The following is a 15,457-nucleotide window of genomic DNA, read 5'->3' as shown; positions in this document are numbered from 1 at the left end:
GAAGAGACTCCTACATTGACAGGGAAATTGGATTTCATGGGTTTCCATGAGGAGGGCTGGGCTCATTCAGTGTGTGGCTGTATGATAGCGGACTCCCCTAGGGACATGGGGCTTTAAACGAACCAGGCCTGCAGAATGGAGCACGCAAACACTGTACATCCTAGAATATAGGTCATAGGATTCTTTTTATGTAACAACAGTCATGTAAATAGTAGCTAATGGAGCCCTGCATTGCATTGCTTTCCCGTCAGAGCTATAGAAGTTAATGGAAAATTAAATAATGAATCAGGTTAATGGGTCATGATTGTTACACGTGGCCCTGTTTTCCATTTCTTTCACCTTTTCCTGGTAGGTCACCTGTTCTTGTACCCTGGCTGGTCCAATCAATAAAAAAACAGGGATCTAGCAAATTGGGCTGTTGCTGAGGGGTGCAGATCAGTGGGTGATGTATGACAATACTAAGAACAGCTCACCAATATAAAAAATGACTGCACCAGTTCAGCCCTGTGAGTGGTGGCCGACAGTATGAATCATGGGTATTTAGCCCTGTTTGCACAGGACTAGTATTACCTGGGGAACTCCCCCAACATCTGTTTAGTGTGGCACATCTGTACAGTAGAAGCAAGTCTCTATTATTTCTTAAATTTGCGGACATAAATCTAAAATTTCAGATAGATATCAATTGGAAAGTATCTACAGGCTTAATGTTACTATAAATAGGCTTTGAACATCTTAATTCTCTGATGAATTGAACTGGATGTGTCTGTGATGTGCCTCCTGTGCTCAAACTGACTTTAAAGCCTTCAGAATTCTCAGCAGGAAAAGAGGCTGAAGAAAGACCGAGAATATAAACAACAGCAAAAAGCAGAACCTAAATTATTGTGATAATCATTCACACAGAACAAAAATATATCACATGACCTCTATTTAGCAATAAAGTCAATGGGGTTTTTGCTGTTTTCCTTGAAAAAAATGGTGTGATATACTTTTTATGGATGAGACTGAGCAATAATCACCTTTGAGTAATCCACACAATCTATCCATGTCTTTGCAACTCATGGAAAAATCCAGGACACCAGCCAAACGGCAAAAGTCACAGATTAGTCACATGAGTTAACAGGGTAATAGACCCACTGATGCAAACTTACCCTGTCAGAGCCATGGTCAGTTATTTACAAGATATTTAGAGCAGTGGTCAGACGAGAAATGTAGAGTTTGTTCAGATTATCGCCCCTCCTGCTGAGCAGACCACACCAAGGAAACCACACCTTCCCCCAAATCCTCTATTTAGGAATTAGCACACAGGCTCCTATAATGGATGTAGGCAGCTGAGACGAGTGCTAGTTTAAGATTGACTTCATACAATTGTCATCCATCTTTTTTTTTTTTTTTGCAATCAAATTTTTATTTTCATTTTCATATCCATTTAACAAATGAAGTCCAACAGAGGTACTTCAGGGGATATAATATTACTGGAAAGGATTCTCAAAACAAGAATAAGTGTCAATAAGAATGTGTCAAGGGATACCATAGAACACAGTGATAATATGATGAAAAGCAAAGAAAAGTAAGGTTAATTGCACACTAAAAAAACTCATCCATCTTTTTTGATATATTTTTCCCTTGTGCCTAACATACAGATTTACTTTGTGTATATCTGTATGTCTGTCCTTTGGTGGGTATACAACAACATGCTGTATGTATGACCAGGCTTTCAAGTTTAGTTAAAGCTCCAGGGGCTGAACTAGAATTTGAAAATACACACCTTCCTTCTACATTCATGAATGACCTGACAATATTTCATGCCGTTATGGAAAAATGAAGCCACTTGACATGAGCAGAACAGTAGAATTGCATTCAGGTTACATCTGACAGAATCTGATCAACGGTTACAGCTGTCAGTCACATATTTAATCTCCCTATCTGTCTGAAAATACCTGCAGTTTGCCAACATCTGGGCGTCACAGGATACAGCTTCATCCTGAAACAGACCAAGAACATATGAAAGAGTAAATGCAGAAGTCTCATTTTCCCTCAGACCACTTGAATTACAATATGCTGAAAAAGAATTATGGGATTTTTGCTCAGAAACTAAAAGACTGCAATTTTAACACTGGCTAACATTATAGATTGATGCATAAGGACCATGCTGCAATTTTCAACAGGTTTCACACATTTCTAGTAAGAGTCAGCTGGTTTTTAGACTGCAAAGTATAAAGGTGACAGTAACCCCCACTCCCACTATTCAAATAACACTGTCTTGGTGATTGCTGAATAGGATTCTTGCTTAAAATACCCAACCCTATTTACTATTTGCTGATTGCAAAGTGTGTTTTACTAAAAAACACAGATTTTCTACACAGGTGCTGTAAGGAGAGATGAGTAAAGTCTTAACACAAGGTCCATTTCAGGGCTTTTCCCAGACTTCCAACCACTATTCTGTGTCTTCATTAGTGGATAACATGTAATTCAGTGGTACATAGCTTAAAACTTTTTTTGAAGTCTATTCTGTTGTAAGAGAACAAAGGCAGAGCTAGTGTTGTGGATATAGTTTAGTATGTTAAGCCTGTGGCTACTTTCCCGTTTGTGTGTCACTCTGTTCTTTTGTGCATTGTGCTCTCCATCAACCCTCCACCCAGCCACCCATCACTCTATCGACTGTCAAGCACCAAAGCACCACATTGTGCCCCACAATGCCCCTGTGGTTGCCAAGCAATCAAGTCCCAGATAAACACAGTGGCAAAGGACGTTTTTTTTTTTTTTTTTTTTTTTTTTTACAATGTCCTGTATTAAGGCTGCCCGCCCCTTTCAATATGCAAACATCCAGCCAAGAGGGACACAAACAATGCTCGGCTTCTCCCTAGGAGAGCTAACGTCAACATCCTTTCAAAAATAGGTCTACGGGACAAGGAAACCTACACTGTCAGGCTTCTAATGTGGACATGTCACGTAGCCAAACTCAGTCTTGACTTCACTTCCTGCTGTGTTTGTCAGGGGAACCCTCCTATGCATTTGGGCTCCCAGGGTGACTGACTTGGCTCAGATGCTAAAAGCTGGCTCACCCTCCTCCATCTCCTTGTGCAGCTCCTCCCCTGAGTCATGAAGACGTGCTAAATTTAGCAGGCCTCAAAAAGTAATGGTGTGGCAAGTTCCTATTCAGTCGGGTACCGCACAAACGTCTCTTGCAATCTTTCTCACTGTGTCTCGCTCGCTCGCTCCCTCCCTCCCTCCCTCCTTCCCTCTTTCTGTTCTCAGTAAAAGGATTGTCCGTGACTCACCCACAGCAGAACGAGGTCCTTATGAATTATTGAACCAATGGTGGAGCCCTCATAAATTATCCAACCTGTGTCACCGGGTAGAGCAGGGCCGCTCAGTGGATACATCAATAGACCCTGAGTGAACCACCTCAGACCTCTGTATGGGTCTGATAACAGAGGAGGGCCAACCTGAACACAATACACACTCAGAACCTACAGTCACTACCTTGTATCATCTTCTACAGGATACACATTTCATAAGAACTGAAGCCCATCTGTAAATAGTACCTGCCCAGAGAATTGCAACTGTAGAGCTCTTTGGACCATTTCAGCTCAGTTTAGCGGTTCAAGATAGCACATTTACACATGTGCATGACCTTAAGTGAAGTTTATGTCAGAATGTTGTGCTGGGAGCTGTCTTTCAATATTAGAGGTCTTGTTTTTAAGGTAACAGCAGCTTGCGCCACTTGCTTTTGTAGAAGAGCAGTGTGAAAGTGAAAGAGTGCGCATGAAGATTTCCACCGAAAAACTGATCCAACATACAAAGGAAAACACAGAATGCATAGAAATCGGTGTTCATTGTATTATTATTTTTTCAGACAGGTAATGTGCCAAAGTATTGCTTTGATTGTTCTGCTAGATAAATGAATAGTGATGAAAACATTTTTAAATTGTACTGGTACATATAAGCTAGAAAAAACAACTTTATTAAGGCCGACAGAATATCTTTAAGAAATAAGTCATTCAAGGAGTAAAGGAGGTGATGATTTAAAATGTGTGAAATAATCATTACATGCAATATCTATCATATGTGAAATTGTATGTGTGGAAAACATCTCAATTTAAAAAAAATAAAATATGATGGAACCAAATTATATTGGTGTCAGTTTGCACAACGAACAGTCAAGATATAATGGTGTAAAATAGAGTAAGGCTGTCAATTGCAACTGGTGTAAACTAAGAAATGGAGTTGGGTAATGTCAACGAGTGGCCTCCTACTATGTAGGGGTATACTTATCTTATGAACATACAGAGCGTAAAGAAAAAGCAAGCAATGACCAGTTGCTGAATAAGTGTGATATTTCTGGACTCATTTAAGACTGAACCAGTGCAGAGAGAAGTGAATGTGACTGACACTCCTCAGCTAGGGAGATGGTAGCTATGTGTCTATAAAATGTCAAGGAAAATGTGAAACAAACTTTTTGTTGCAAAGTTGCAAAAACTAAAAGAAATTTTGCGTGTTTCCATAAATTAGTTTTGAGTGAATAAGGTAGGCTGCGTTGTGTCACCAGCTGCTGAGGGCTGTTACGCTTGGCTCTACAAAAGTATTGTGTTGATGCGGTCCACCTGATGTGCAGGGTGCTAAAAATTCCAGACTTTTTCAAAACTATTTTTCCCCCAAGAGCTTGACTTTATGTACTTTTATACTTGCATGCCTACTTTTTTGGTTGAGATTGGACCTGTTTGTGTATAGTAGAAAAGTAAAAAGGCTACATTTGGTCTGTGCTTTTGAGTATGTATTTACATTTAAGTATTGAATTAATTAAAAAAAGAAAATTAATGACACTGGTTCTTCATTGTTGAAGCCCAGACAGTGTCAAAGGTAGTGATGTAGGCTTCCAATGCTGCGTTTCCACTACGTGGAACCGGCTCGACTCAGCTCGACTTGACTCGGGTACCAGGTCCTATTCCTGGAGACCGTTTCCATTACTGGATACTACCGACTTTACAGTACCTGGACGTCATAGCGATGCGGCGCGTTACTTCCATTTCGTCTGCTAAGAGTTGCTGATAAACTCGCTCGTTGCGTGTTGTCTCGTCAAGCTCATGCTGAATTTTTACGTCAGCCACCAAAGACTGAATCTCTTGACTGAATGGTGTAGTTTTGCAGGCTGTTATCATGTGGATTAACCTACTGCTATATTTACTGTCAACTTCAGCATCTGTTCTTTGTAAAACGGCGGGTCACAGAGACAACCCTCTGACCAATCAGTGGTTGGCAGAGTTTACACGTTACGTTTTAGTATCTGATCCCCAGTCCTGGAACTTTGGTGAAGGTTATACCAAAAAACTAGTACCGGGTACTAGATTCCAGGTCCTTTTTTGTAATGGAAACGTAAAAAAGCTGAGTCGAGTTGAGCCGAGCCAGTACCATGTAGTGGAAATGCGGCACAAATGAACTTCCCCTCTCCTGTTTGGTGCCATTAAGAACCAATGCATTACCTGACAGTCACAGCTGAAAAGGAAAAGCTTGCTTAATATGGCACACTAACTGCAGAAATGCTAGATCTATAGTAAAGTAACAAATTTAACCAATTCATAATATGGTTACCATATACAGGTCTGTGTAATGACACATCATCAACATGGTCATGCAGGCATGGCCTTTGCATTTTGCATCGACTATAAGAGAAACTTTTTAATGTACTTAATAAGACCTTCACAAAAAATTCCAGACTTTTCAAGGTCTGGAAATCCATACTTTTTAAGGCTTTCAAGATCTGGACAAGCCTCTTGGACATGGCTATGATGTCTTTTTCATTTCTTCTTTGTGAATTTAGCCTTCTGCCAAAAAAGGCAAAAAACAACAACAAATAACCCCCCAAACACCTCAAACAAGTGAAAAAAAATGTCATTGCAAGATTCAGGAAGACATTTTAATTTATTTTACTGCTTCCATAAACCAGCATCTAGTTTGGAAATGTGGCTGACAGGTTCTCTGCAGGTCTTTAAAAGTCTTACAAAGAGCTCAACCTTTTGATTGTTGTAATGGGCGTTTTAAAAATCCATTGTAAAGATAAAAAGAAACTGACTTCTTTCTAAACCAGGGAAACAGCTGGAGCTACATCAGTCGAGTGTGACGGGGTTAAAAGTGCTATGTGAAAATTTTGTACAAAATGAAACCAGCAAAACCAAAGGACCACATTTGACATCTCCTCTAATTTGTTAAAACTGTTTCTTTTAAGTTTTCGTAATTTAATGCTGGATTTTGTAACTTCAAGGAGATCTGCCCAGACCCAGTGCATTTAATCCTTGTCAAAATCCTGTTAAATAATAATGAATTAGAATCCCACTGAACTTAGTGCAAGAAAATACTCATATGGGTAAAAAAATCATTAGAGTCACATGGGAGGATATGCAAAAAGATATAAATTATAGATATACAACCTAAGATTTGCTTAAGTAAGATGAAAGTAATTAGTCTGAATTTGAATGATAATAAATTTCCTAATTTTGTGATAATTTGTAGGTAAGATAAACACCATTAGACTTGCCCTATCAGAATATTTAATTGTCAGGTTAGTAAATATTAGGGCTTAAGGTCTGGAGGAAGTGAAAGCAGTGTTCTTGAGCCAAGTTCTTTAAAACACTGGCCTTTTTCCCCAGAGTTGTGGCCAACGAGTACCTTGGACATGTTTGTTTTCTACTGTGGCTTTGTAGAAGCACAATGGATCTATTTATATCCCGAAATTGAGATTTGGGGATATAAAGGTTTTACACCGCCGCCGCCGGATATCGTTGGTCTGAACGCAGTAACTAGGACAGATTTGGTTGGATCTCTTCTCCCTTGATAACCAACATAGGGGACCCCTAGTGGAAGAACCCTATGGATTTCAGCTTCTTTATGAGTATTATAAGTCATCTAAATGGGGGTGCTTTAGTTGAAAATCTGTTTTTTGGACATAAGCAATAATAGGCCAATTGAGATAAAATTTGCTTCACATTGATCGTCTTACAAATGTCCATTTTCTGGCTACCATCCAGAGTTCATATGGTGTCATTTTCATTCACTGGGTGGAGGTTTGTGGGGAAAAATTGGTTCTCTGTCCATTATTCTGCCACTATCAGGTCGATGTAGCTCAAATTGAGTTCATATTGATTGTCTAACAGTTATCTTTCTTCATGATTTAATTCTAAGATTAATAATAATAATAATAACAGCGGATGCACAAGTGTTTTCACCTGAAAAATTCTGTTGGGTTTCTGTAAATTGGCTTGAGAGTCTGGTTCTGACTGGCTCTATATGTATTGTCATGAGATAACTTTTGTTATGATTTGGCGCTATGTAAATAAAATTTGATTGATTGATTGATGCCACTACCTTGAGTTTACATGATGTCATATTTTGACACCAGGTAGAGTGTTTTTTCCAAATGGTTAGGGGAGCTTCTGCTGAAAAATCTGTTTTTTTTTTGTTTTTTTTTACATTATTAAGGAAGTAGTAGGCCAATCAAGCTCAAACTTGGATAATATTGATTGTCCAGCAAATATCTAATAGCTTTTCTGACATTATTAAGCAAATATTTTTCTGACATTATTCAGGCTGGACATCCTTCGTGTGAACATGATAACTATCCCCCTTTAGCACCAACATAGGTGACCCCTAGGGGAAGAACCCTATTGATTTTGGGTGTTCTATGAATATAATCACTTGTCCAAATGGGGGCGCTTCTGTTGACAAATCCGTTTTTTTTAGACATTATTAATTGATATAGTAGGCTAATCAAGCTCAAACTTGGTTCATATTGATCATCTAAAATTAAGTTGGTATCTTTGTACATTGTGTTGTTTATTTGCTTTATTATTTAGGAGAGTGATAGAAAAATTCTGTGATACACGTTGAAACAAAAGACAGAGTCACTGGATTCTTGGGGGGATTTTGGGGATATACCGTTGCTGTTGGCCCAGGACAGCGCAAGCCTCGTTATTCATTGGTTTTGTTTATATTTTGTCGTTCATGTAAAAGAATGAACTGAAAAGATTGTAGAGGCCAAACATGTTAGTCGCTGTGACCACATGTTTGTTTATTCTAACACAGTATCATCATTGTCACATTTATGGAATTTATTGAAGTTTCATGCAAACATTCACTTGAACTGAAGGATCAGTTGATACAGTTTCTGATGCCCACAGTTGCTAAACCAAAGGAAAAGGTCTGGCACTGATAGTAACTTACTGTTAATGGAAAAAAAACCCAACATGGACACTTTATGATGCAAGGCTAGTTGACGCATTTGATTTCACATGTAGTACTTTAATGGTCAATAGTTTTTGTGAGTGTGTGACTTTTGTGTGACTCTCGGTTCTGACCATCCATGGGCTCATTGACTTCAGTTAATTTCAGGTCAGCAGCATCAGCATCGCCTCACCGAGACGTAAACTGGGTCAGCTGGGTTGAGGTAGCACAATAAAACACAGTCACACTGATTTGTATTTCCTTTGTTGGTGAAATTTGATGGTATAGAAATGTTTTTTCTGTGAATCCTCTGTGGTTTGGTCACCCACTGAATACCCTTCCACTGTGGAAATGAGTGGTTTTGTCTATATGTGCAAAACTACTACTGTACAGCCGTACCTGATGTCAGAACAAATGCGTTGTTATCTCGTCTTTGATGCATACAGGGACCTGACTGTTTATAAGCTTCATAGCACCTGCCCCTTTGGACAGTTATTACAGATACACGACCTGGTCATATGGTATAAATTAGTGTCAAAATGGGTTTCAACATGGGCGCTTTGGCAGTGTTTACTCACTGTATATTAATATCCCTCACTGTACTTACCCTCAGACCCACTTCATTTTTCCTGCAGCCTTTGTATTGATTGTTTGAGGTGTGATGATGATGCTAAATATTGAAACGACACTGTGAAAGCCTTGGACATGTGCTTCCATAGCCTTGAATAGAGGGAAAGTGCAGGTGCTCAAATAAACATGCACCCAGTGGAAGGCAGTCTGCAGTGAAGGCTGTTAATGGCTTCATAAATACCTCCTCTCCCTCTCCTCTTTGTCTGTCACTGTCTCTTTATCCGATGTTTTAAAACTGTCTGGATGCAGGAAATAGAAGAAGAAATGAGCTGTGGTGTTATTTTAGCACAAAAAACCCCAAAACTGCTGCTTGAGGTGAAGAATATGTGGCACATATAACATCCTTTTTTAGTGTTTTCCTTCTTGTGTAGTGCCTTTTCTTCTATAAGCTTGTTTATAATCCCTTGTGCTATGTAAAAACCCAAGATCCAGCCAGCTCAGGGGTGTCAAACATGCGGCCCCTTGGCCAAATCTGGCCCACCAAACGTTCTAATCCAGCCTGCAAAATGAATCTGCAGAGTGCAAAAATGACACTGAAGATGTTAACAGTCAAGGGTGTTGAACTCATTTTAGTTCAGGTTCCACTTTCAGATCAATATGATCTAAAGTTAAATTATACCATAATAACCTAAAAATAATGACTCCAAATTTTCCTATTGGTTTAATGTGGAAAAAATAAATTACATGATGCCTATAAATAATGACACCTCCAAACTTTCTCCATTTTAGTGCAACAAAGTAACATTATGAAAATACCTATATTAACAAACTGTCCTTTAACAATGAAATATGAATTACCTGAACAAAAAGATACCTGAATTGTCTAAAGAAAATTAAGTGCAATTTTAACAATATAATCACAGTTACTAAAGGTTTTGTGCCTTTGTAGATCAGATCCATAATGCACATATATAAATTATAAATTGAGGCATAATATTGTTAAAATTGCACTTCTTTTTCGCTGGAAATTTCAGTTTATTCAGGTTATTCACATCTTTACTGTTTGGATTGTTTGTAAATGTAAATATTTTCATAATTTAATGTTATTGTTTTTGGATTAAAACTGTTACGCCCTAGTCTAGGGGTAAAATAAGGCATAACATAAAATGACTCCCCACTCGATTCCCACTCCCAAGGAAGACCGGGACAGATAAGGTTAAATTAAATCCGAGCAGCAGTTTATTTAATGTAGGGTGAGCAGTGATAAAAATAACAAACAAAACCAACTCAATCACTCTGTACTTTCCTAATAAAAATAAAAGAACAAAAATACACAGGACTAACCTGGCCTCCTAACTCAAAAACAGGAGAAAACGTGATGAAAATAAAATTCACTTCTCACCCTAAACAAGTGCTGCGGTGTCCATAAACTATTTACAATGTGCATAAATACTGAATTAAAAAATGTCGAAAATCTCTCTCTCTAATACAATGAACTGGCGGCGTTAGTTGGGAGCAGGATGAGGACGAGGAGCGGGGCTGGGTTGTCCACAGGCGGTTTTAAAGGTGGGCTCCGTCTTCCTCCACCAATTAGCGGTCTGTGCGCTCCAGGCTGGCCAACCCACAGGATACGCGTCCCACCAATCCAATAAAGCCACCTGGACTTCAACACATACATATAGAGAAAAATACACCACTGGCCCTCTACAGGCCAGGGTGGGATAACAGGACAAATTACAAACACATATATACGACCTCAGGTCATAACAAAAACAAAGAGAAAAATTTGGAGTTGTCATTATTTATAGGCTATTATGTCATTACTGGGGAACCATGGGTCATATTAATACTGATGTCTAGGAACTGAAGTTTGTAAATGCATTGTTCCTGTTTTATTTCCCGTCATGCAGCGTGGTACTGTGCTTCGCGTCAAATGAGTAACGTGATTGTAAGGCTATTGTATTCCAAAATGAATAATATCTCCCAAAACATTGGTCCTATCAACTTGCCGAGATATTTAATGTGGAGATGGGACTATTCCTTATCTGTAGGCACCAAATTGGCCAGTTAAAACGTCTCAGAACTGCGCGCACACACACACACACACGCACACACACACGCACACACACACACACACACACACACACACACACACACACACACACACACACAGAGACGCTCTGAGACCTTCCAGTATTATGATATAGATTTTACTGGTTTGGCCCGCTTCAGATCAAATTGGGCTGAATGTGGCCCGTGAAAGAAAATGAGTTTGACAACACCTGGTCCAGCTGAGGCCTTTTCTGATTGTATTTTGCATACGCCAAACGAATCATGTTTAAAACATGAGTGTTGAAGCCCTCTACGTGATCAGTGTGATATTTTTTTCTTGATCAACCTGATGTATACAATTAAATACATGCAATACACAGATAATCCACCAGGGGGAGGAATTCATTCACCAGAGGCCTTTCCAGTGACACTACAAGATTGTCATTTATGAGGAAGGAGGCAGAACTTTGTCAATTTTGAAAGGAATTATCAATTTGTTAGACATGTTTGTGTTATATTATGTTTGTGTTTGTTCAAAAATAATAGTTGAGCGTTGAGACCCAATGTATCAAATATGATACAAAATGGAAGCTCATACATGGAAATTCATATTTAAAAAAAATGTTTTTGGTTCAGAAAAAAACAATAAAGGCTCATGTTTCAAAGAACTGGAATTTGCTGTCAATGATTTAATGGTTCAGGCTTTACAGGGTTAAAGGGATGCTTTGTAATATTGCGTTATTTGTAACATACTTACATGCAGTAGTACATTGTCACAACAAAAGCTGAACAATTTGATCCAGAGGACTGGCATTGTTCTGTGGGGCATTTACACGTCAGTTTCAGTTTCTTTTCTTTTTTTCTTTCTTTCTTTCTTTCTTTCTTTCTTTCTTTCTTTTTTTTTTTTTTTTTTTTTACATATCTTTCTGCATCAAAGCACACAGTCTGATTAAATCCTGTGCATCCTGCTGTGTAAGTGGATGTGCATATCAAAAAGGAAAATGTGTTTCTATTGAGATAAATACTATAAACTTGACATGCATCTTGTAAAGACAATAGCTGTATGACGATATGTTGAAATAAATTGATGCATGCATTTTTATAATTAATGAGAGGTGTAGTAGTGATGCTGATTGGTGTCAGTGATTTTCTGTTCTCCTCTAATGAGAAGCTGACAGACTGAACACTGGGAGTTATGATGCATAATAGCGCTTCACAGTCAATAACACTCTTATCTTTAATGTAGGTGAAGGCCAGCCATACAGGGACGCAGCTAATCTTGTAGTAATTATAACAGAATTAATATGTAACAGCATTCATAATTGTTTGAAAAAGAAGCTCATGCTTGTCTGATTCAGCATTTTTTGTTTTAGGAAGTAATAAAACTAAAATAATTACTAATTATAATAGTTGCCGTGTGATTAGTCCTATAAAGATAAATAGTAGTGCTGGGCCATACCACACTTTTATGATTCGATACAGTACTGATAATTTTTTTGACATATATATTTGATACCAATACTTTCAGTTATGTTTTTTTTTTTTATGTGCATAACCTTTGGTGGCCATTTTTTAAGCAATGAAATAAATTTAGAAAAACACATAAATAATAAAGAATTAACATAAATATTAATTAAAATATAAAAAGAAAACACAAATAATAAATATAAATATGAATTAAATAAAAATGTCAAAATAAAACACATAAATACACAATGACATATTCCGAAAATGCTATGAAACTGATGTCTAAGTATGTTTTTCACCATATTATAAGATGACAGTTGACTTTCAGTGATTCCTTCCATTTCTTCTGACCTGTAGCAGACACGGGTTAATTGATTGTCTCCATATGTCTATTGCTGCTGCGGCTGCATGGAATTCCCATTCCCACAATGCACTTCGTGACAAAATTTCCGAAAAGACCCAAGTGACGTATCGGTTTGGACTGTTTGTGATGGAGTCATCTTTGAAGTTGTTCACAGTGAGGGAGGTGATTTAGGTGTGTAACCACGGAAAGACTAATGAATTAGTGATAATTACGATATCACTCGGGTTTTACAAATTGGAAGAAAAATTTGTGATGGAAGTCATATGCTGCTTTAATATCTGTAACACTTTTCTGCATTGATCATACTCACAGTGTATGACAATGTGCACATATTTACAAACTAGTGAAACCATCATCGAAGACAATTTCGATCAACTTACCAACCTTCCAGTTTGTGCTGGGTTTATACTGCACCCAGCCACCAGGGGGAAATGGTTTGACTTGACATGTGAGGAGCTGTCACTGTGTCCATCATTATACAGTCTATGGCAGTGGTTCCCAACCTTTTTTGGCTCGTGACCCCATTTTAACATCACAAATTTCTGGTTACCCCAGACAAATTTTTTTTGCTAAAATTAATTTGTTTTTGATCATGTAATAATACTATCTGGCAAATAAGCGTTAATTTTAGATTACATTTAGTCTATATAATGTATATTATTATGGATGGAGGCAGAAAAGCCAGGTGTAGATTACTGCACAAAGTGAGAATTATATTTTCCTTGGTCAGGATATGTACAGTCAGCCCAGCTTGGATTTACTAGGCTGACAATTAATACTGAACAAACAGTAACTCAAACTATGAATTATGAAAGAGCTGCAGCATCTTAAACCAACCACAATGAACATTTGACAGATAAACAGTACCACAGTGCTTCAGTTTTAGCTTCAGAGTTTGTCATGTTTATTATGTTTTGGGATTGTCTCTCTCAACTCACCATATATTTTTACTATTATTATTATTATTATTATTATTATTTTTTAATCAATTGCTAGAAGTTTCAGATGACCCAATTTGAATTCCAGGTGACCCTAAGGTTAAAAAACACCGGTCTATGGTCTCATGTCCATAATCAGATCTCAGATCGCCTGGATTTCCCACCCAGATACCAGCTGATCTTCATAGTATAGCCCCCTCATTGGGCCATACTGTACCTCTAATGTAAACCCTGCTGTTCATCCCTATGGACATTATTATAACAACCATATAAACTGAAGGCTCATATTTTATATTGACCATATTTATATTTTATATATTATAGTCCTGTGAGAGCTTCTAAACCTTATGACCTTAACTTTAACTTACTTTGAGATTTAAAAATAAATAAATAAATAAATAAACTTTAAGGTCACGCTCGTTTTTTGTCATATTTAAATCTTTTTTAAGATTGACTCGCAGGTGTTTGGTGAGAACTGTCAGGATGTCTGATTATCACTTTTTTTTATCCAGGACAGTGTGTGATCTTTTTTGTGTGATTCAGGTCATCAGCTGTTACTTTGTACTGACTAAAGAGAATGAAATGAGAGAGAATACAGGATTAAGTCAAGTGTCAAAACACAGCCAGGGTCATACAACAGCAGCAGCGGCAGCACCTGCCTGTACTTTACACTGTTTGTATGCGGGAGGGCTGGAACAGAAAGCGCCTCACAACTTGAGCACGACAGCCGCTTCCTGGTTTCCATGCCAACCACCACAAGGGCTGTTCATGTCGGGCATGCTCAGTTTGGATCGCTTCCCTGTAACAATAGCCAGTGAGAGGGGTTGACGCTCTCTGTCTCTCTCTCTCGCTCTCTCTCTTTCTCTCTCTCTCTCACTCACACACACACACATAATGTCCCTCACACACACTCTACTCCAGCTCACAGTGGGAGCGAGACAGAGAGGAGAGGCTGCCTGCTGTGCTGCTGAGCTCTGAACATACACCGACCAACAAGTACACACTTGCTCTGAACGAAGGTGAGCAAATATTACCCTGAAATGTTTGGCTTCCATTCTTGCTCCGGTACCGAGTGTAGCATCAGCAGCTTCTAGTGGAGTGGAATGGGCGCAGTTGTTAGTGGTTGAAAAACTGGAGAAGAAGCATGTGCTCTGCTTTGTAAGTGACAGGACTGCATGGATTCTCTTCTTTTTTCTTTTTTTTTTTTTTTTATTACCGCTTTGTTAAATTGTTATACTCACCTACTGCATTGTTCCAGCTTTGGGCAAACCCTCTCCATAAATAGATCTTGTCTTTTATGAATGGGGAAAAAAACAGCTGACTTTTTATTTGCATCAGTTGGAGGAGGTGTGTTGACAAAGCAGGGTTTGCTCAATAATTGATGTAGCCTTGTATGGAGGAAAGTCGGGGGATGACAGTAGGTGTAATGTGATGCTTTGCATGGATATAGATAGCTCTTTAAGGCTCTTTTGGCGCTGCTGCTGTCTTTTTACAACCTTCTGTTTGCTTATTCATATCTTCATGTGGAGGATTTACAAGCCCGCTAGAGAGTATGCGCTCACAACTCAAAAGGTAAAAAGTCTCCGCTGCAGAAAATTAGAATGAAAGTATCCGTCAAATTCATCAGATCTGTCAGATGTTACATGATCCGTAGTCAGAGGGAACGTGAGGAGCACCTTCTTATGCCTGGCTGACCCCTTTAAAACGATGTGTGTCCTTGTGTATGTGATGGGTTTGTCTTCCTCTGTGGGAGTGTGTTTCACGGGGTGGTCGTCTTGAAAGATATCTTCAATATCATCCTGTAGTCTAGCCCCATTTCTCACTCAGACTCACACTGAAACATCCACACACA

General features: G+C 38.5%; 1 protein-coding gene across 2 annotated transcripts in view; it reads left to right on the top strand.

Annotated features, from left to right (window-relative positions):
• The window catches only part of arhgef49 (Rho guanine nucleotide exchange factor 49), a 115,735-nt gene that overhangs the window by 20,892 nt on the left and 79,386 nt on the right, over positions 1–15,457 (top strand). Inside the window, exon 1 of one of the 2 annotated variants that reach the window (XM_030125697.1) lies at positions 14,509–14,624. The exons of the other annotated variant lie outside the window; for it this stretch is intronic. The gene's annotated coding sequence lies outside the window, so the exon portion shown is untranslated. Of the gene's footprint in view, positions 1–14,508; positions 14,625–15,457 lie in introns of those variants that run through there. 2 annotated transcript variants of the gene reach the window in all.

The sequence above is a fragment of the Sphaeramia orbicularis genome, chromosome 21, assembly GCF_902148855.1.
Source record: "Sphaeramia orbicularis chromosome 21, fSphaOr1.1, whole genome shotgun sequence".
In the NCBI taxonomy this organism is placed as follows: domain Eukaryota; kingdom Metazoa; phylum Chordata; class Actinopteri; order Kurtiformes; family Apogonidae; genus Sphaeramia; species Sphaeramia orbicularis.
The sequence above is the reverse complement of the archived record's forward strand: the minus strand, read 5'-3'. Positions and strand labels throughout refer to the sequence as shown.